At 37.8% G+C, this 24,503-nt stretch overlaps 1 protein-coding gene across 1 annotated transcript in view; it reads left to right on the forward strand.

Annotated features, from left to right (window-relative positions):
- Positions 1-1,375: 1,375 nt before the first annotated feature.
- Positions 1,376-24,503, forward strand: part of LOC145998721 (tRNA endonuclease ANKZF1-like) — a 75,637-nt gene continuing 52,509 nt past the window's right edge. The window contains exon 1 of the mRNA XM_083135232.1: positions 1,376-1,437. The gene's annotated coding sequence lies outside the window, so the exon portion shown is untranslated. The remainder of the gene's footprint in view (positions 1,438-24,503) is intronic.

Below are 24,503 nucleotides of genomic sequence, written 5' to 3' on the forward strand. Positions count from 1 at the left end.
TCTTGTGTTTATTTGCATTTTAATTGCAGGTCTATGATGAATGTACGTAAATCCACCCCCCTTAGTTTATTACTACCTTGCATTTGAGTAAAGTCTACATTGCTTTACAAACGAGAATCTTTATGAATCATGAGGTTTACCACTACAGTGGTATAAATACCTCAACCCCCCAAAATTTTGTGTTTCGTTCTGCATTTTGTTATTTTTTAAATATCCACGGAAATCTTTTGTTCCCATTTAGTCACGCTGTGCAGAACGTTACAAAATTCATGCTAGCAGAGCAAGGTTTTCCTAACGGCAAGAAACAAATTTCATGTACTAGAACATTATTGTTTCTTTTGCTTGTTCAGTTTCTTTTTGGACAGATATATTTGATCAATTTTTTTTCGATCTCAGTTACAAAAGAAAAGGAAATTTTTGATTGGATTTTTTTCCCAACCTTCAGCCCCACACCCCCCCCTTGTTATAAGATACGAGTTTGCTCTTGAATTTATTTTTTTTTTAAATTGACTTAAGATTAGATTGCCTTATTTTATTTTGACCCTTCCCTTAATTTTTTTTCAATTGAATACAATTTTTTTCTTCTTATTTTTATATTTGATTTGGATTCTGGGGTCGGGTACCCTATTCTACACCCTCGAATTTAGATTTTTTCATTATGAAGGTTATGTGATCCTATTTGTGAATAAAAAAATTGGAGCGCGGAAAGAAGTATTTACGACTGTACAGCCGTTTAAAGTTGCGATTTTGTCGTTTGAAATTGTTGAGTCAAAATTTCCCACCGATCCCTGCCTTTATCCATAGAGTCCCTTTTAAAGGCATGTTAGAAATTGGCCGAAGTCACCTGCCCCCAACACTATTTCTCACTGTTTTCCGCATTGACACATGAAGATATAAAAAATGAAGGCTACAATTAAACCTAAGAAGGTTACTTACCTCTTTTTACCAAGGCCAGGTATTGAATTGTCAGTCGAAGTTCAATTTTTAAGTCCAAAAATGAAGTAACTCCTACGTTGAAAGTTCTTGTTGTCCGTTTCCACAGAATACCAACCTCCACTCCCTTCCCATCATAAAAGTTAGAAGTCGCAAATTATCCCATCCTACAAGTCATTTAGAAAAAACAACCCTCCCCTTTACGGCATGCAGTTGCCAAAAAATATTATTTCCAATTTCTGAAATCGCATAAATGAAATCGAATATCTGAAATGTCCAATCCGCCAATATATCACACAAATAACATATTGCAATCGCAAATGTTCCTATTGCACGAGTCAATCATAAGAAGAAAAAGAAAAAAATCAGACGTGCGGCTGTGACATAAATCGATGATCCGAAATCTTCAGACTTGCGCCTGTGACATGAATGCATCATTCGCCATCATAAAGTTCTGAAAAACCTTTTTGACGTTACGCAAGGAATTTTAATTTCATAAAAAACGTAAGTTTCGTAGCACGTAGATCTAAAAAATTACTTTCCGCGCTATTTAGAAACATCGTTTATTATGAAGAACTAATTTTTGTAACGAGAATATTTGAAATGTGTGAAAAATCGAGGGTGTAGAAAAGGGTACCGGAGCCGGATTCTGTTCTTTTCCTTATGATTCATAATAATTTTTTGTGCGCCTTTTGGAAATCTTTGCTGGTGTATTTTGCCATTGGCCTGGTACCTTCACTTCCATGTATTACTACAGCATTTGTTTTTGGGAACATGTCTTTGCCACAGTTTTCCTCGAATTATCATATGCCATCCCTCCAATATATGTTGATTCCACGTAGAACTTTTTTTGGATTTGCCTCCCATTCGGAATCATAACGAAGTATTTTTACCCCCGGATGAAAACACCATAACCCAGCATATTCGTTATGTTACTGCTATTAATATGTTGAACTCTTTACCTCTTGCTGATGGTTTAGATCCTCACACAAGAGAATACTCTCATAATTTGTTATGTATAGATGAATTATGTCTTATGATAAGTTTTTTCTTTATGGTCTTAGGGTCTCAACATGACGCTTGATCGTCCAAGTGCACTACTGAAATCTTGAATCGATGGACAATCGACTGAGCTTCACTACGAGACAATACAAAGAGCAGTTTTCGCATTATAAGTAGTTATTTTTGTAACCTCTAGCCCGGACACACTGCATTACAACACACACACACACAAGAAAAGGTAAAGCTATCCCTTGCACATTGAACATACCGTAAAGGCATATGGGGGATGTGAAGGTACGTTCCCTTACATTCACTTTCGTGGAGGTGATGTAGTCAGCACCACGCTCCGCAGGTGTTTACCACCCGGGTATCCATTTTGAAGACGCTGGGTCAACTCCAGAACCGCTGCATGCAGTAACATAGTTGGAAAAATTTCCACCTGGGAATCGAACCCAGGTCTCCCCTCCTTGCATTCGCACCCCCTACCGGTTGGATCACCGTGGCCGGTTCAACTAAACTGACTAAACCCAGCTCTGTCTATATTTAAGGCGCGTTCATCACTTTACAACACTACTGTATTAGAGGTACTTTGTATGCTACAATAACTGTAGTCCGTTGCAGCGATACCGGCTTTGAGTCTCCTGCAGAACTGAATACGTTCTATCTAAATCCATTCTCATAACTTTTCACCGCAGTTTCATTACACGTCATAAAGTCTACGAGAAGTCCACAATCAGATCAACATATTAATTATAATGAATGAAATAATACTAACAGTCATAACAATCTATAGAAATAATAAATTTGTATTTGTACGATCGCCAAATTTGGCATGGAGTACATATTTGGCGCATGTAGTGTAAGGGAGAAGTAAAATTATTGACTTATTTGTCACTTCAAAAACGTTTATGAATGGATAGAAGCCCCGATGACGAAATCTACTAAAAATATGTATAGGTATCTACCTACCTATACCTCTCTGTTGGTTACTTGCTTTCTGGGGCAGACGGGAATCTCGTACTGCACGGTAGTGTTCGCTGGCTTTCACAAGTGCAAGCGATTTGCTCAAGCCTGGCGTAAATAGGTGAGAGATTACCTGGCAACTGAACAATAAGTAAATCAACACTACCTTTCTAACAATACAATGCTGAAATCGAGAAGGCTTCGGTGGACAGAACATGATCAGGCCGACTTTCGTGGTTACGCACCGCGTTACGACGCCAGGCGTTCCGCGTTCGAATCCAGGTCTGGTCATGGATATTCTCTGTGAGTGTCCCTTAATCAATTTCAATTCATGTCACTCATCCTCAACTTTGCGATTAGCCAAAAGTAGAACAACAGTGAAGTAAAATAAACGAGACAAATCAATCCAGAACATCCTCAGGATGGTTTTGTGATATATATATATATGCACACACACATACATACATACATACATACATACACACATATAAACAAGAAATGCTGGAAAACATGACAAGATGAGTCCAAAAACAAGGTTTCGCCTCTGTTACATTCATACGCCCCTCCTTAGGAAAGTCTTGAGCACTCTATTATTTGCAGAACCTGGTAGAGACTAGGGATGGCCAGATCCGGATCCTGGCGGATCCGGATCCGGATCTGGAACTTTCGGATCCGGATCCGTTTTGCCATCCCACATGAACGCTTCTTTGGAAAGTAAGAATGTGTTTATAATATACATACATACATACATACACACACACACACACACACACACATATATATATATATATATATATATATATATATATATATATATATATATATATATATAGTGTGTGTGTGCGCGCGTGCGCGATTTGTAATTAATACACTTACAAGGGAGGTCTAAGTCTCCCCCTCCGATTTCCATGAAACTTGGCAGGTGTATAGAGCGGCCCGAAGAAACACGTGTTTTTTTTGTTTCGGCTAAAAAACTGTTTTAGGGGGCAACCCCCCCCCCCCAAATGTCAAGATGAGGACACATTTAAGTGGGAATTGACCCCTGTGTCCCTCTCCGATTTCCATGAAACTTGGCAGTGTATAGAGGGGCCCAATGGAAGAAATACGTGTTTTTGTGTTTCAGCTAAAAAAAAACTGTTTTAGGGGACAAAACCCCCCTCAAATGTCAAGATGAAGACAAATTGAGGCGGGGATCTGACCCCTGTGTCCCACTCCGATTTCCATGAAATTTGGCAGTTCCCCCGGACTCATTCTTTCATTCACTCGCTCATTCATTCTCATGGGGTTTCTCAACATGAAAAATACACGTACAAGGTTCGTATTCCATCAACGTACTCTTTCTTTTGTTTAACATGACATTGAATTAGGTCGTTAATCTTTGCCCCTGTGCTCAGTACGATCAATACGCGCCAGCCCTCGAAAAACTATTATCAGAATGATAGGTCGGCGTGGTTGAACCTTTTGTTCACATGAACATTCGCATCTATACCGCAAGAATGACATTTACCAAATTTCTCGGACGAGGGTATTACAACAAGCCTCTCTCGTCCTTTGAAAACAATTACACCTCTACAGAGTGATGAAATACTTAATTTGGCTCCAGCTGCCGGTAAACTTCGATTAACCATCAGCGCAAGCAAAAATTACAATATCACTATACAATAGAGAATACCTCACTTTCACGACCTGAGCAATTTAACATACATATTCAACAAATAAAAGACTAAACAGTTGACCTTCGATAAGTTATTGAAACGTCTGGGCGGTTAGTTACACTACAATGGAGCACGCTTTGACAAGTTTAACATAATAAAATGAGCTATATCTTTAAATGCAGACAATTAAAATATTATGGCTAAACATGAAACGACCTGTTTTATAACAATTACTCAAATGCAAGACACGAAAGTAAGGTTTGGAATCCTGAGGCACGTTGAGAATCGCAAATCAATACGATTTTCGCCTTTGTGGTAGGGCGTCGGCAGAAAAACAATACATTCGCACGTGGATGTGAATCGACAGAAGAATACTATACCAGACTCTGCTACGTCGTCGGATGTTGTATCTTTCCTTGGTATGGTTAATCACACTTGGTTTTATTGTGGCGAAAAATGTTCCTTCGGTTAGCAACCGCGGCGCTGGGCGTTCGTCGGTCATACTTGACACTTTCGTTCCTCGGGTAGCGCTCTTGACTTGTCGCTTTCACACGTTGTGCGTCCCTCTGGTTGTTCTCGGGCGTCTCTCTCTCCGGGCCACTGTTTCCTCTGGCGGGCTTCTTTCAAACGTCGGTTTGGAATTCTCTCGAGCGCCGGGCGTCGGTATGGAATCCTATCCCTTTCTCTCTGCGTCGGTTTGGAATCCTCTCTCTCGGGCATCGGGCCGTCTCGCCGTCGTTACTGTTGGGTGTTGGATGTTCGGGTTGTAGCGTCGTGGTGGATGGAGTTTGGCGTCGGCGTTGGCTGGCTTCCATGGCATGGTACGTCGATGGTGTTGGCGTCGGCTGGTAGTGGCAGCGCCGTTAGGGCCTCGGGAACCCGACGTCCGTCCTTCTCTTATCCGTCTACCCGGCCATAGTTTATGATGGTCCTGTTTTTACAAAACAAAGTAACAGCGTATGATCTCACCGAACCACCGTCTCACTTCGACGTCCTCTAGTGAGTAATGTAAGTACACGTATCGCGAGTCACTGATAGCCAGACGCTGATGTTCCTCGAAAAAACACTAAGTCCACTGTAGACGGAGCTCCAGCACAGAGGTGATCTTGCAACGAGATTCGCGACAAACTGTGTTGAAAATTCGAATTCGGAGTCCCGCAGTTTTATACCAGATTCGAAAATTTCAGTTGGAAAGGCGTTAAGACCAGCGTCGCTCCTCTTCCAGGAGGGTACATTCACCTTGAACCTATTGTGTTTCAACGCGGTCAAGACGCGTCTTCAAGCAGGTGCAGGAGGATTAAATCCTCGCCTCTCTGGCGTCAGTCTTGGGGTTTCGTAGGTGGTCCATGAATCGCCTATTAAAAACCAATTCGCCCTTACGTCGTGGATACTCGGTTGATCTCAATGAAATTAAATCCAGATATAATTTATAACGTGCCGCTTCGGTTGTCCTAATTTCGTGTAGATCCGCCGGCGGGAAACGGAGATATTTAATAAGGTCGATATTCGTACAGGTGCAACGTAAAGAATGAACCTTGTTGACAATCATTGCCGTGACCCAGAACCTTTCCTTCAACTCTCGTTGTCTTGCTCGAATTTCATTTCCACAACAGATACTTATGAACTATTCAAATGACAAAACTAAATCTCACGCCTTACATAAGCAATATCAAGATTTGAGATGAATCTGAAGGAAATTGGTATAGACTGTGAAAAACAGATAGGATTGTGACAGATTGAAGACTTGTGTCGGTGAAAAATATTCTGGTTTAGAAATGACAGACATCCCCAAACAAACCTATCTCTGTGCGTGTGTGTGGAATTGATATCACATCCACCCGTACGTTACGGGAGTATTATAAGATGTTGACCCTTATATATCTCTATAGTTCTATGTTCTACCTGTTTGTAAAGTACCGTGCAATGCACAGGGAATAACTTGCTTTACCCTTTCCATTTTCAAAACGATTCAAGATCATAGTAAGATAAAATTTACACCTGATGAAGTGTGTTCTCAACAACAATAAATAATACAGTGAATTTGGCATAATATGACCCTTATAACTAGAGCCCGGATTTGTATGTAATTGCATATTCTATTCCTTTGTAGATACATACCTTGGACAGGAAAATGTCAACGATTTATATAATCATGGTTTTAAGTATTTGCTTACTGTAATAGACACTTTTAGTAAATAGGCTTGGGCTATTCCTCTGAAATCTAAAACAGGAGCTTGTGTCACTGAGGCCTTTAAGTCTATTTTGAACAAGGCATAATACCTCGTGACCTACAGACAGACAGAGGAAAAGAATAATACAATTCCATATTCACCAACTTAATAGTCCAGCATGATATTAGACATTATTCTACATACAGTAATTTGAAAGCTAGCATAATTGAGAGATTCAACAGGACACTAAAAAATCATATGTGGAAACAGTTTAGTTTGAAGGGTAACTACAAGTGGGTAACAATTTTATCTGATCTTGTTCATAATTACAATAACTCTATACATAGAACCATACGTATGAAGCCTGCTGAAGTAACTAAATCTGACGAATTAAATTGATTTTTACTGTTTACTGTCCTAAATATCAACATACAACCAAGAAACCCGAGCACAAAGTATATCAAGTGAGAGTTAGTAAATTGAAACATCATTTTGAAAAGTGTTTTACTAAAAATTGGAGTACAGAGTTGTTCACTGCGGTTGAAGTCTTACCAGGGAACAGGTATACATATATAATAAAAGACAATTGCAATGAAATATTGAAATGAAGATTTTATGAAGAAGAACTTAGCAAAACTGAATACCCAGATACATACCTTATTGAGAAAGTATTACGTAGAAAAAACAAAAAGTTATTAGTGAAATGGCTGGGAATTCCAGAAAAAAGTTGGATTATCACAGACAACATGGAATGTGGTAAGGCGTTTGCCTGATTTACTAGAAACTAGAAAGAAAAATGGTTAGTTGCTACCTAAAAATATAAGGTGTCTCATTGTAGGTCCATCTGGTTGTGGAAAAACTACACTTCTTGTAGATAATATTTTGCTTGCCCCCAATTGGTTAGACTGGAAGAACAGACACTTGAATGTTTTCTAAAAAAGTTTGGAACAACCAAAATACCAGCAGCTTATGAAACTGTATGAGGCACTAGGCATAGCTACCTTTAAATCAGAAATAAAGCCACTTGACAATTGTCTTGATAACTCATTTGTAGTCTTTGATGATGTAATTTTCGAAAATCAAAGTACGTAATTTCTTTAATCAGGGTCGTCATAGGGGAATAGACTGTTTTTATCTAGCTCAGACTTATTCTAAGATTCCCAAACAGTTACTTCCTGATAATACAAATCTAGTTTGTCTGTTTCGTTTGGACCACACTAATCTTAAACATGTATATATTGACCATGTAAAAGGAGATTTAAACTACAGTCAATTTTCAAAATTCTGTTCTTCCTGCTGGAAAAAAGATGATTTTGGATTTGCCACAATTGATATGACTCAAAAACCAAACAATGGAAAATATAGAAACAAAATTAACAATTTTATAAATGTTGAGTCATTATAAGATACGTTGTGACGTTATAAATAACCTATAAACAAAAATGACAAATCTTAAAATTGAAGACAATTTGAATTTACGTGACTATCTGGCTAAAGATTTATAGGCTGGAAATCTGAATCTATGAACAACACAAACGTAAAGATCAACAAATTATTGATGCTATCAGTGGTCTTGGTAGAGAAATTAAGGGTGTCACAGAACAAAATAAGAATCTCATAAATGAGCTAGTGCCTCTTGCTGCTAGAAATTATGCAGATTTTCCTCCTACACCACTATCCAGTATTCATACTCCTCTAGTACTCCAGCAACAACCTACTAAGGCTATAGGAAATTCAGAAAAAATTGAGTTAGGTCCCTTGGCAAGAGATTACCTGGGAAATTTGAAAAGATGAAGAGTGTGAATTATATCCAACCATGGAGCCTAACGAGGAAGTAGTTTGGAAAATTGAAAAATTTAGAGTTACATTTAAAGGAGAGGACGTAAAAGTCAATTTGGGTGGAGTAAATAACTGCTGGTCTAGATATCCTGGCACTGTGGAACTGTGGGAACTCATCACCCAGAAACATCCTAGTGATTATACAGATGAAGATTACCAGAGTTACTCAGAAATTTTAATACTGTCTGATGCTCTATACCAAAACAATGATGCTAGTCAGAATAAGAGTTAAATCTAGCAGTGGAGACAAATACAAAAATCTGATTAAACCTATATGGAACCAACTCAAAACTGGTAGTGGCATTAAACACTACAATACTCAAACCCAAAGAGTTTGTGTGAGTGGATGATGTGAGAAAACTCATAGATAGATTGTTGATCATAGCAGGAGAGGAAAATGCTGGCAATAATAATTTCTATAATGAAAAAAATAGGCATTGTGGATATGATTAGTGCTAAACTAGCCAATTTTATTGTAGATGACAGTAAAGGCATGGGATACTTAATTAAAATTATTAATACTCTATCTCCCAAATTCTGGAAGGGTCAGGGTTTAGTTAATGACATTATTAACGTTCCTTTCGAAATGCACTTACCTGGTTACCAATACTGTGGTCCAGGGACTAAACTAGAACAAAGACTGGAGAAATGAGACAAAGGAATTAATCCTTTGGATACAGCTTGTAATGACCATGACATTGCCTACAATACTCACAATAACCTTAGTGCTCGTCATATGGCTGATCAAAAATTGGAACAAGCAGCAGTTAGAAGACTAATCAGCAAAGATGCTTCATTAGGTGAAAAAATAGCAGCATTAGGTACAACCATTGTCATGAATACAAAACAAAAATTAGTGTGGGGACTATAATCCTAAATATATATATATTTATCCATTATGATGAAACCTAAAGGTATTGTATACCAAGTACCTTATTCAGATCTAAAATCTCTAGGATCCTTAGACAATCTCCTCACCAAAAAAACAACAGGAGAAGAAAAAATCTTGTTTGAGTAAGGATCATGGAATGAAATTAACCCTTAGTACACCTCAGTTGAAAAGATCGCAGAGTTCCAGAAAAAAATAAACACGCTGGTGGTTTCATATTCCAGCTATTTTAGCAGCTCTAGGTGCTGTTGGGAGTCTAGCAGGAGGTAGTGCAGCTATAGCAAAAACAGTAATTCACGCAAATAAGAACAAAGCTGAACTAGATGAGCAAAAACGTCATAATCTGACAATGGAGAAGAAAGGCAAAGGTATTAATGCTTTGAGACAATATAAAAATAATAAATCCATTATCCAACTATGATATTGAACATACGATTAAGTTACTGAAAATTAAATACTTCAGAGGTGTTTTCATGTCAGATTCTCTACCTATCGAGGGACCATATAAAATAGAGTGTGGAGTAGTCAATTTGGACAGTTTCAAAAATCAAGGCACTCCACTGGATTTGTTATTACAAACAACTTAACATAGCTTTTGTTTAGTTATCTTAATACTTCTAATGTTTATTATAGTGACGAACGTATCCAGGGTTTTGAGGATGTAAATTGTGGCCACCTATGTGTTTCTATGCTGGCCTTCTTATCTCAAATAAATAAACCATCAATTGAAGATTTTCAGAAAGCATTGTGGCATCTAAAGCATCATGGGAGTATTCCATCTCACTAGTGAGACTTCAATACTAAAACAATCTATCTATCCTAAATCTATAGCTCTACATGCTTTCTACAGTATGAATCTTATTCCCAATATCACAGAACACAATAATAAGGTTGCAGTAGGAAATGAAAAAAAAATATTACTCCTGATCAGTATAATCTATCAACTTTACAAGCTCATCTACCTAGAGGAGTGTTACTATCACAAAATTCTGTTACATACAGAGTAGAATTAGTTTCTGCAACTGAAACAGTAGATCTAGGTACACTTAGTAACCTACTAGGTTTTGAGAACAACACAAAACTTAAGCCTGCTATCAAACACATAGGTGGCAGTATTCCTAAATTCTTGGCCATAGAGACTTTGAACATCCATTGTAATGTATCAGAAGGAATGATTACCAATTCTGATGGCAACATAGGTAGTCACAAACAAACTGGAATCATAGCAACTTTCAAACCAAATTCTGAGTTCATGGAACCGATCATCTACACACCCTCCTCACCTATCTATTTTCCAGTATCCCACAATCCTATAGACCACATAGAGTTGGTGGTAACCAATAAGGAGAAGTATAATAGTAGATTTTGGTGGTGCTTCTCCAAGCAATCATAGAAATTAATATATAAAATAACCATTAACATGAAGCATATTGAAAGTTATGAATTACAATCTTTTCCTCCCAATCGTCGTATATTTGCTAATCTCAATGAACCCAATCGTGAAAATGAATTTGATGTATATGTGGGTGACAGTTTTGTACATCCTCACAGGGCTGACTTGCATATTAAATTTGAAATAGTAAAAAATGAAAATAATGAAACATTTCCCCCTGGTGCAAACATAAAACTAGTAGATAGTTTTGTACCACACTTGTTCTCTCAAGTGGAAATTAGAAAACCTGGTACTGTGATAGATAGAATAGACTATCCTAGCATTACTTCTACTGCCATAGGAACACTTAAAATTTCCAAAGTAGATGCAACATATTACTAGGCAGGGGGATTTGAATCAGGAACCAAAATTCTGACAAAAAAACACACAGTACTATTTCCCATGCGTCTGCTGCCAGGTTTCTTCTCAGACTACAAGGACATCATATGGAAAGGTGGTTTAAGGGTCACTTTTCGTAGGGCAGCTAATAACAATAATATACTATAGCGTTATAGTACTTTGAATCCTGATGGTACAACATCACCCAACACCTTACCTGAAACAGCCAAGTGTATCATCATGACCATGGAGCTGAGGATACCAGTAGTAGAATATGAAACTAATTATGCTCTCAAATACAAAGCAAATATTCTAAAAATATCCACACATTTCTATTGGATTTTACACTTATCAGTGTGTCCAAAAACCAGCCTCTGGTGGACATTAAAAAAACCAGCCTCTGGATTTGAATTTGACGCCACTAATCAATTCAGTAGTATACAGTATGATATGCCAGATTTTGTAATTGTGTTGTTCCAGACTGGGAGAGAGCACAGTCAAGAGAAAGATTCTAGTAAATTTGATGATTGCAAGATTAAATATATTTATCTTAAAAATGGACGTAATGGGAATTTTCCCCCGTGAAAATTATAATCTGGACATAGCACAAGATGAGTTTCTTAAATTATATGAGGATTACACAGCTTACAAAAGAGTAACTGAAGGAAACATAGATGTATACTACACTCCTAGTGAATTCAAGGCACACAGACCAATGTTTGTTATTAACACATCAAAAAGAAAACAAGTGGTAGTCAATGACATAACTAATATCAAGATTGTGTGTGAATTCCATGAGCCTCTGCCGGACAACCCTTTATGTAGTGTTATTCTTATTGCAGAGAAGACTTTTGTTTATGATGTGAAGAATGAATGAGTCATAGAACAATTTTAGTTGTCAAAACTCTCTTGATTGTTAATATTATTTAGATCCAAATATTATAAAATTGAACTCTTAAATAAGTAACGTACTTGTAGTATTTACTAGATCTGAGCAAATATGAGTATCTCAAAAATAACTAGTAATTAAGTAGTCGGTAGTTTTCATACCTAAGAAACTACCTTGGCACCATTCTCAAATAAAACTAGCCACCTGTCAGTAGAGTTGTTTGAAGCATAAGTTCAATACACTCTCAACCAAACAACAGTGTGTCACATGACTCTAAGGCATGTGACTCCCAAGCCAGATATTCAAAAATTTAAGCTCTTGTCAATCACCCTAGTACGAGGGTACTAGCATGGTTGGGCATTTTGCTACACCTAGAATTTAGCCAAATCCACCAGAACATATGAAAATATAGCTTAATTTTGCCCAAAGTAGGCTATGGTGTCAAACGGATTAGTCGGGTGAATGCCCTATTTCTCTACTACTATCTTTCATTTCCACATCCAATGTTCGCCCAATAGTTTTTACTACATCCGTCGTATTTTCATTCATTTGTTCAGGAACACCGTATATTTCTAATGTATTTTTTTGTGGCGACAATACTGATCTAATTCATCTAGTTGATCCTGAGTGTCCTTCAATTTTTTTTTAGGGTTACGTTTTCCAGTGGCGAAGCTCCTATGAGACTTTTGAGGCTTAGCCTACCCAAAAAATGTTGAAATTAAAATGTTCTTGTACCCTGTAATAATCAAAATTCTTTAAAACGAATTAAACTATGTAATCCGAACGTTTGGTTCCGTCGATTCTTCCAGATGTCTCAGCAGTCAGGCCAGAAAGAGGAGAGCGCGTTCTGTCCGAACTGTGAGGCTTTTGACGAAAAGCCTCGCGGCAAAAGGCAGCTACAGCGTGAGCTCTGTGTAGGTGGGAGGGGAGGGTAAGGGGAGGGGACTGCCGATTCGCTGGGTGAAAGCGGCTAGCCTCAAAACGAACCTGTTGTGCTTTTAGTCTTCTTGTGCAAAGTCCGTGTTCACGCGCTGCATTGTTGAATGTTAATTTACTTCAAGTGCATGCGAGCGTGTGTTTGTGTGTGTGTCACATAGTGTATTTATGTGATAAAAATGGCTGATACTGAGAGAACATTGACGTCATTGTTTGAGGAATTAAAAGAGAAACCATTTTCAAGTTGGACTTATGAAACCAAATGTGCTTACAAAGATAGGCGATGGACACCACATTTAGATATTAAAGTAGCAGATGGAGGAAGACAAAATAGAAAGTTTCAGTTTTCATGGTATAAGAAATATCCTTGGCTAACAGGGTGATCTAATAAAGTAAGTTATATTGTTATACCTGTATTTTGTATGAGGGTGAAAAAGAATGTTCATCATCTTCTTAGGGGTCTGTGTAACAAAAAATTTTGATAGAAAGGCTGAGAAACATCAAAGTTCAAGAAAGAATCTTCAAAATGAAGAGAGTTTTCTATTGTTAGGTCGTGGAAGAATTGAACATGCATTTTCTGAAGGAGCCAAACTTCAAGCCATCAAACACAATGAAATCGTGAGACAAAATAGATTTGTAATCGAGAGACTTATCGATGTTGTTTGCTTCTTGGGTAAGCAAGAGCTTGCTTTCAGAGGGCACTTTGAAGGTGAAAGTTCGGACAACAAAGGAAATTATCTTAAATTATTAGAACTTCTTTCCAAACAAGAACAGTTTCTACGTGATCATTTGCACTATTCTTCAGGCTTTAAAGGCACGTCAAGCAAAATTCAAAATCAGCTAAGTGAATCAGTAATTGACGTAATTAATGAACATATTAAAGAAGAGCTACATTCCTGTGAGTTTGTTGGTGTGCAAGCAGACGAAACTCTCGATGTATCTTGCAAAACTCAAATGAGCATTAGCCCGACCCTGTGGCCGAGTGGTTAGCACATCGCGCTGCGACGCCAAGGGTCCCGGGTTCGAATCCCGGTCGGGCTTGGTTGTTTGTGAATGTCCATTCATCAATTTCATCATTTCATCACTCATCCCCATCTTCGCAAATTAGCCAAGAGGCACAAAACGCGAAGTAAAATAAACTAAATCAAATCAAATCAAATGAGCATTATTCTAAGGTTCAGTACACAAGATGGTCCTAAAGAGAGATTTATTGGCTTTCATGATGATTCTGGTGATAAAACTGCTTTAGGGCTATCAGAAGTTATTATTAAACAACTTAATGCTTGGAAAGTTTTTCAGCCTACCCAGTATTTACGCCTTAGCTTCGCCACTGACGTTTTCCCCTTTTAATTGCTCAATTTGTACCAAACAAGTATTTATTTTCTCTGGCTGGTTTTTGATCAGAGATGTATTCTCATTCAGTTTTTGATTAGCTAACTCAAGTGATTTACTTAATTCGCGTTCACAATTTAAATTTGTTTTCTTCAAATTTTCCATTTCCTGCTTTACTACTAAAACAAATTTATACAGATCGACAATAGTTGGCACTTCCGTTTCACATACACTTTCGTTCTGTAAACTACTACGCATACTTTTTGCACATTCCTTGCATCTCCATACTTGTCCCGCATTCCGCATATATTCAACATCTTCCTCCTCCATGAGTGCACATTTTAAATGACAAAGTTTCATACAGTTTGAGCATTGTATTTTGGAGGAAATATCCTTCCGAGAAACTTGCCCATTACATTCTACACAACTGGTCATCTTCTGCTTCGATATATAGAACAGTTCGATAATGACACTTCAACTGAACTCCGTGTAACTGATGGTGACCGTATTTAACGTATTTTGACGTTTTAGTTACTAGATATCGAATTATTCGTTACCAACGTAATCTACAGTACTTAGTTCACATTCCCCAAATATACTTATCACCGCCTCTCATCGGAAATACATAATATAACACACTCATCCTTATCTTTGTGATTAGATAAAAGCAGGGTGCAGAAATTTTAAAAATTCAATTCCGGTCCGAGAGAGAAAATCAGCAAGCGTAAATGGATTCTGGACTGTAAAGAACCTTTTCATCTGTAAAGTTTATATATCAATTCGGTTCAGGAACCTTCTTTCGGATGAATTTAAATACGTCCAGGAACTCTTTCTCCGGACCAATTTATATGCGGTCCAGGAAACTTTTTTTTCTGATCAATTTAAATATGGTCCAAGAACATTTTTCCTCATCACTTTTATTACGGTCCAGGGACCATTTTTCCGGTTCAATTAAAATACGGTCTACGTTTTTTTTTTTTTTTTGTTTTTTTTAATTTTTTTTTTTTAAGATCAGTTTAAATAAGGTCCAAGTTCCGTATTGAAATGAAATAATACGAAACTTGGACCCAATTTAAATTGTGGGAGAGAAAAGGTGCTGGTCCTGTTACGGAACCCATTAGAATGCATTGGTTTCTGGATCTTTGACAATCCAAGGCCGGCCCCCGTGGATGAGTGGTTAGCACATCGCGCTACGACGCCAGGCTATTGGGTTCGAATCCCGGCCTGGGAATGGATGTTTGTGAGTGTCTATTCATCAATTTCATCATATCATCAGTGATCCCGATCTTCCAAATTAGCCAAAAGTGGCACAAAAAGCGAAGTAAAACAAACCATCAATCAACCTTATGTTGACAAGAAATACGTCTCACGTAGTTTTCTCTTTATGTACAACATTTATTTACATTTTTACCCTTCGCCGTATGTACATATTTCCATAACAAATCCATTATCAACTGCTCCCGGTTGCCTTTTGCCCCATAACACAGAGAATTGCACTTATCAAGACTTTCACTCTACGAGCGTACTATTTACCACAGCGCTAATCCGCCCCCGCAGTTTATCACGCAGAGGTCCCTACGCATAGCTAGCTACGGCGCTTACGCTCTGTGTGTATCGCTGCATCCAAAAAACTGTCTTAATCCATTGGGGGACGGCCACTTTCTGCGATCTGAGAGCATAAGAGAGACCGTAACAAGTCGGAACCGGTATTTATACCTCCGACAAACGACCCGCCCCCAACCGCCGGGGCAAGGTCCTATTGTTACCTTTCAAAGGGGGAAGCCGTTGAGGGAACACAAACCATAGAAAACTTTTCTATGATATTATTAGGCAGTTATTTAAATGGTAGTGTCTGCTGCCACGTTCTTTTTCTGCTGGAACCTCAAAAAAGATGCGCGTGGCAGTAGACTCGGTCTTTGTTTTATTGTATGCTATGTATGGAATTACGTCTGTAACACATACTGTGAAGTTGTAGCTATTACTTTCAAAAATATGTTTTAAGATTAGGTCCCTCAGCATTCTTCTAATAATAAACCTAAATGCTCTGGTAGTTAGGTTAGGTTCTGTTAGCATTAAAATAATATCGCTAAATGCTTTCTAAAGAAAAAGGATCTAAATTACCTGTACATTCATTCCCACTATTCATAAACTCGCATTTCTCTCATCTTAAGCCCCTATCACACGGAACTGGATTTCTAGTTGGAATGCTCTAGTTGACGCTGGAGTGGCTACCCATTTGCTAGTTTTCGCCTCACACGGTACTTGTTATACCGTACTTGTCGATAGTCTTTCGTTCCCATAATGGCGGCCGCGCGAGATGTAAACAACGTATCACTTCACACTTTTAAAATACGATAACTATCCAACTGAGAGGAATATCGCATCGCATTAAATGGTTTTAGGTAGAGAAGAACGGCGCTGATAAAATACATACTTTACAACGTTTACTATACACGTATGAAAGAATATTTTAGCTTTTTCAATTGTAAACATGCCTTTCGTGTTGTATGCACTCGGAAGCCACAGACAAAAAAAAGGCTACTTTACAAACTCACAGAATATCTTCACATGGCCAAACTTTGCTCTGATTGGCTGTTCCACAGAATCTAGTCGAAGAAGTTAGTAGCAATTACAGCGCCTAGAATAACGTAGTGTGGAAAACGGCATGGTTTTGCTCTCTCTCGCTGGTTCCACTCGAAAATGAAATCCGCTAGAGGCGCTGGTGTTGACACCGGGGTACAGCGCTCGACTGCTTATAATGGAAGTAAATGGGGTTTTTGCTGCAACGTCTGATTCTTTTCTTTGTAACACTTCTTTGCATCAGAAAATTGTTATGATATTTGGTACAGTAGTCGCGAAAATATTAAAGAATATTATGAACCGTCTATCATGACCTGTCCTTGAGTTTTTTATTAACAATACGGAAGAAAACATAGGTATGGATTGTAACACGTATCATGACAATTGCTGCGAGAATTAGTATTGTGTATGCATTATCCTGAAAGGTTCATTAATATTGTCATTGTCACAAATATTATTTTTATGGAAATTCACACAGGCAATACTCGTTTATTTTAATTAATTAATTAATGTATTTTATTATTAATTAATTTAATTAATTTGCGGTTTATTTTCATCAAGTACAAGGTAGACATTTTACAGCCAAGTCACGAGTAAAAATGCACAGTCCTTAACACCAAAGTTCTACTTACCAATCGACACGAATGTAAAGCAATTTGTTCATAGAGATGACAAGGTACATCGTAATCGGCTATTTCAACTCCATGGAATATGAAATTAAATTCTTTCGAATATCTGCATTTCGGGAAAATGACTTCATAATATGTACGCCACGAAACATTTTTTCCCCTTCATGACACTATTTCAATTTTATTAGTATACAAAAATAAACTTGTGTACACAATCCAACGTTTGACGTCCAGCCTCACATGCGATATGTTGATGCTCGTGTTGCGTTGCACATAAAACGTATTTATGTTACTTTTCTGTGTAAATTAATACCATTTCGTGACTGCAAATCACTCCACAAATATAACTGTTTCCATCAATTCACTTACCGCCTTTCTAGAGAAACAAATCTACACAATATATTCCAAAAACTAACTAAGCCGCATTACTTTCATAACAAAATTAGCCGCTGTGTCGATCGCACTGCCATCTACTTGTCATCGTCTCGGGGAACCAGTTTCTTGGGTCGTTTTCCACACTACGTTATTCAAGGCGCTGTAGTAGCAATTTAAACATGTCCTATTTCTCAAAACCAGTCAAGCAGTCAGCCAGGCGGCCATGATTACTACCCAGAAAGTCAGTTCATCGCCAACTAGGGCATTCCAACCAGAAATCCAGTTCCGTGTGATAGGGGCTTTAATCTGTTCTTAAAGCCCCTATCGCACGGAACTGGATTTCTAGTTGGAATGCCCTAGTTGGCGATGAACTGACTTTCTGGGTAGTAATCATGGCCCCCTGGCTGACTGCTTGACTGGTTTTGAGAAATAAGACATGTTCTAATTGCTACTAACTTCTTCGACTAGATTCTGTGGAACAGCCAATCAGAGCAAAGTTTGGCCATGTGAAGATATTCTGTGAGTTTGTAAAGTAGCCTTTTTTTGTCTGTGGCTTCCGAGTGCATACAACACGAAAGGCATGTTTACAATTGAAAAAGCTAAAATATTCTTTCATACGTGTATAGTAAACGTTGTAAAGTATGTATTTTATCAGCGCCGTTCTTCTCTACCTAAAACCATTTAATGCGATGCGATATTCCTCTCAGTTGGATAGTTATTGTATTTTAAAAGTGTGAAGTGATACGTTGTTTACATCTCGCGCGGCCGCCATTATGGGAACGAAAGACTATCGACAAGTACGGTATAACAAGTACCGTGTGAGGCGAAAACTAGCAAATGGGTAGCCAGTCCAGCGTCAACTAGAGCATTCCAACTAGAAATCCAGTTCCGTGTGATAGGGGCTTAAGATTTGTAACATCCTCTTAGCAGACGAATTACGTGGCAGGAGCAAAAGTAACGCTTATTCTTACTGCTGACACGTGGTGGCAGCCAGTAGCGAAGCGTAGTCTTACGAAGGAGGCAAGCAATGTTTCAGTACAACAAAACATGTAGTACAACGACATGCCGAGGGGAAATATTCAAGGTTTATAGCCTCATTTACCCAGTCGCTGGATTTGTCAAAATATCGTAATAAAGTGACTGTACTAAAAATAAACCATATGATCCGCAAACGTCACATTTACTTTTAAAAAAAAAATCCAGGTAACGTTATTCATATGATATTAAACGTTTTGCATATGCGAACTTTCCGCATACGACTAAAGGGAGACGGAATTTCTTTCTTACTTATTAGTACCTTTATTTGTTCATTACTATTTAATATGGTCAAACAGTGACCAAACCGATTTAGATAAAAACAATGGGAATCATTTGTTTATTTTACGCTGCATGATGTAATTTAGTATTTTTGGGCACCCTAAAAACCGCATTGGAGTAACTTAAACACTAAATAAAAAGTTAAACACAAACAATAAAAAAATCATTTCAAAGCAAAGAAACACATGCATAGACGATGTACTCACCACAATAAATTTCAAACTCTTGGTGTTGGTCGACCCCCTTCCACGATTTTCATTTTAACACTTATCTCTCTCGAGCTAAATGAAGCAATTTTCAATTGCTCAATAATACACCCGCACTTCACATCAACCGTTCCTAAATACGCGTTCATTCCGATAAATTCACAGCACAAAACACGAAGCAACAAACACTCACACTATCCCACGCGCTTTCCACAACTGCAAATACAAGCATCCACACAAGATCACTTTGAAAATCTCTGAAACAACAGAAAGTGATACCAACCTATTTCCTTCATTTTATCCGTCACAAAGGAAAGATATATCAGTTTGGAGATAAAAATTACGCGGAGGAATCAGAATCATTTCAGCAGAACGAGTATGTACATTAATATTTAAGTAATAAAGTGTCATTCAATGGCGTCCCCGGGGCGAAGAGGGGGGGTGGATGGTAGACATAACCCTCTTTTGGCCCAGTATATCTAAGAAAAAACGTCAAAGGAAGGAAAAGATGACAAAATGGGGACCGTAAAAAGACCCTGGGAACACTACTTGCGTCATAATAATAGAACTTAAAACATATTCGGGACTCCCCGATGGCGCAGTGGTAGTGTCGTCGCCTTGTAATCAAGGGGTTCCGGGTTCGATACCCGGTGGAGGCACAAGTGTTTCAGATCCCATTTTAAACTGTAGGTCCAGTCCCGATTAGCCTTACTGTGCATAAAGTGGACTTAAAACAACAAATCAATCAATCAATCATTAAAACATATTCTTGTGCTCATAATATGCAGAATGTATACGATTTACTTCTATGCCATGTCCAAATATCAGTAGATAGTTCTTTCTCAGATAGCTTTATTTTCACCCCAAGTTTTATTCAAAAGCAGTCAATTTATTGATTGTAAAATTTGTGAAAGAGCTCACTTGAATTACTGCGTAAATAATTTGGCAGTTGCAAACACTGGTAGCGGTCAACACTTCTGGTGTAATTTGAGCTGGACCGACCAGGAAGCAGGGTGCAGGACCAAGGTCCGTCCAATCTTCCCTCCCTCCCTGAGAAAACTCTTCACGGGGGTGCAGAAATTCCACTGCCCCAACTCCCAATGTCAACTTTTTTTACGCGTTTTACATTTCGCGAAATCTAAAATAATTTGTAATATAATATGATATATATGGAATTTAGAACAGTGATAATAACTTCTTTTAGTTATTTTATGATTAACAATTATTATTATATTTGCGATCTTGTTTACGTGTTCATGAAGACAAATATTCGTTACTAGTTTTTGCTGGCAACGTACGGTTGAACTCGGCTATTTTTGGGAATCACGCAAGCTCGGAAAGCACAGCTTTTTGTAGAAGCTTTGTGGACGGGTTCCACCAGAATTTCACGCTTCGCCATGTGACTCCTTCGGAGGCCTTATTTTCCCGCAGAACGGCTGCAAGCATTGAGGCTGGTGCTTGCTACAGAGCTGCTGGGGGAGTTTGCGGCCGCATTTTTTCGCGAAATCGAGTGCAATGGAAACTAAATACGGTTAGAACATTAAGTACATTAAATGATATTCGAATTATGCAAGCAGTGCTTGCATTGCTTGTACTATATCTTCGCCTCTGGTGGCAGCAGATTCGGCCTTATTAAATGGCAGTTGGGAATGGGCGGAATGAAACTATGTTGGTTCGAAGCAGGCATTGTTTTCTGCTTATTGACGTTATTATTTCAATTCATTGTCATTACATTGTGTATTACAGACCGAATGAAAATGGTGGTGGACAATTCGCCTACTGTTTCTTTCACCGTTGCGGTACGTACGAATCGAGTCGTTCGAAAATCATCTGGCAAACTATTCTTGCTGTCGAATTCCACCCGACATCTACCGGCTAATTTCTTAAGCACTTTTATGACGTCCCGGAGTGGCCCTAGACGAAGGATATAAACATATATGGGCACTGATTGTCTAGCCCATAGACATACTACTACAAGATGTTACAGCTGCGGGTTAAAAATGGTTGACAGTATGGCGGCCGGCACTGGAAGGTCGTTTCCTCGCGACCACCGACGGCAGCACCGTCGGGAAAAAAAACAGAAGACGAACGCTATGCGCAAGGACTCGCGGATTGCTCGAAACGACAAAACACTATCGTGTTCCGTACCATTCGCGTTCCGATACTTTCTAACCGCGTTCAGACGATTTGCGCGTATAATAAATTATACGTGCAAATTGACTAAACGTAGTTAGAAGTGGCGGAAATTAATTATATGCAATGCTTTCGTTTAAGTACAAACTTTTCGCATTAAAATTGATTTCTATCACAAAAATAAAAGTATACGAAAATTATATGGAAAACGTACTAATACCAAAACTTCCTGAAATTGCACTCTTACTTTAAGCGGAAATATATAATTTCCTCTAAAGGCATTTTTAAAAACATTCTTCATCATACGAAAATGACAGTCTTAAAATAGGTGACTTTTTTTCTTGTGTGGAGAAATGGAATGAAATAAGGATACAATAATTCAGAACGATTTATGTCATGCTAATCCATATTTGCAAAAAAAAAAAAAAAAAAAAAAAATCCTGACATCCTTCCGCTATACAGGATTGTATTGCAAGATATTACACCGATCAATAAAACATTTTGTTTACCACATATTAAAACGAAAAATAATAACTGCCTACAGCAACTACGCTCCATTCGATAATAAAAATTTCAATACTGTCAGGGATCAGTTCACATACCGTATGGCCATGGACGTCCAAAAGGGGGGAGGGGCACGCCCTTCCCCCTGGATAATGAATGTCTGACAAAAGGTATATATTTCACACATAATTTCATTTCAGTCAGTAATTTATGTTAATTATTATAAGGGCGTTGAAGAACATGATAATTTCAGACTGAAGCAGTGTTTTTTGAAGGGACATCACTATTATGGGGGAAAATATGACTCCTTTGCCCCCTGGAAAAAAAAATTGCCTTACTTGCCCCTCCCTGGAAAAAATCCTGTGGACGCCCATGCTTATGGCACTGATTAGAAATAGGTTAGTCTGCACAGAAACAATATAATAATTACCAAGAGAATGCTCGGAAGTTTTCTCAAAAATCAAATAAATAAAAAGTACTAGGTTGAATGCTACGAAAAGGTTCAGCCTTTTAACACATGTCATGACACTGACCATTAAGTTGAAGTGAAATTTCATACCTTATTGTAGCAAGTGCAGCAGCACCTACTATACATATATGCTTTTTACACTGAAAGAAAAGTATGAAAATATACTTTGGAAAATTAATAGTTGTTCCTTGAAGACTTCTTTCAGCATTTAACGCAATTGAAAGAATGAAAACCCCTAATATTGAAAATTAATATTTCTACTTTAAAAAAACAAAAAATATTAACAAAAATAATATCTACACACACACACACATATATATATATAATGATATCTACAATATTTCTCACATAAAACAGCTTATTTAAAAACCAAATACTCATAATTTACTAAATAGCTGAACATGAATGAAGAAATGTTGATTTATTTCCCTCCACGATGAACTTTGTGCCAGCTGATACGAGACTTAAACAGAGAAGTGCCATATTTATTACACTTCCCACGTCCAAGTCCCATACCGGACTTTGCATTTGTATCTCTTCTATCTTTATGTGTGCATAAAACACGCACACAGGTGGATAATTCCTAGAAATTAAATAAATGCTCTACAGTGCCGTACAGTAGGATTCATTTTCTTGCATTTTCATCTTCAAATACTATGTACTGGGAATTGCCCAATGGGTAACATAGTTTCCCTGGTGACACTAACATTTCAGTAGCCAACATGCTAGAATGCTCACCACATAAATGAGAGTACACTTTGAAAAAATAAAGTTGACCGACGCTATGGCAAACAAACAAAAATAATGTACTTAATGTACTCACTTTAAGAAATGCATGACTTAATTATCAACTTTGGCTGCTTTTTCCTAAGGACATACGAGCACCATTACAAGAATGAAAAATTCATATTGGACCTTGCTACTCCATACCTCCTTTCTGTAGTTATTACGAATAGTTTTATAACATGAGCAACTAGTATTTAATGAAGTACAGCATAAACAGTGTGCAGCAGAGACTACTTACTTTCATACATCTCACTGGACTTGATTATCTGTTATATCAGTAACTACTGTACTGCGTGTATCATGATACATGCATTGTTATGTCCTAATATTGAACCAGTTCATCTTCGAAGGGAGGAATTAATATTGATCCAGAAACCAGTTCGTCTTCGAAGCAAGGGAATAGTTTTGGTCTAGGACGTAGTTCGATGGGAAGAAGGAAATCTCAGAGAGTAAAAAGGACAAGAGTGTTTTACCCCTCATAAGTTTGTTTTCTCTGGAAGGGGAGAAGATTGATATATATTATAAAATATATTATTGTATATGGTGAACTAGCAGTTATGGCCAATGTACATAGTCTGTGCATAGCAACGATTATGCATCTTGTTTATATGTCTTATGGATGATTTAAGTTTTCATCATGTAATCCACCTTGTTACAAGTTTTAATATATTAATTATGAAGTTCCAATCTTGAGATAATTATTTCTGTTGTATCTTGTTGATTCTTTGAAAAATGAGCTTTAGCAAAGGAATTGTTTGTACCGAATCTACGTGAGCCTTGTATTTGCTTATTTTCACCTACCAAAAATGCATTTTGATTGACTTTATTTTTATTTGTGCGTATTATCTCATGTTGGAGTACTACATCACAAACCTTTTCGAATGTGTTGGGCATGTCTGACAGTAATCTATCTTTTAGTATACTATCGGGTATTCCAAACACAAGTTTTTCTCTAAGACGAGTGTCTAATTCATCTGTTGTAAACTCACAAGTTATTGCAGCAACTTTTAAACGATTTATGTACGATGTAGCTGTCTCACTTTGCTCTTGCTTTATTTGCATAAAAGCGAATCTTTGAATCCATTTATTAACCTGTGGTCATGCATGTTACTGAACACAAAAAT

This window comes from Lepisma saccharinum, chromosome 14, assembly GCF_977018435.1.
Source record: "Lepisma saccharinum chromosome 14, izLepSacc3.1, whole genome shotgun sequence".
NCBI classification, from domain to species: domain Eukaryota; kingdom Metazoa; phylum Arthropoda; class Insecta; order Zygentoma; family Lepismatidae; genus Lepisma; species Lepisma saccharinum.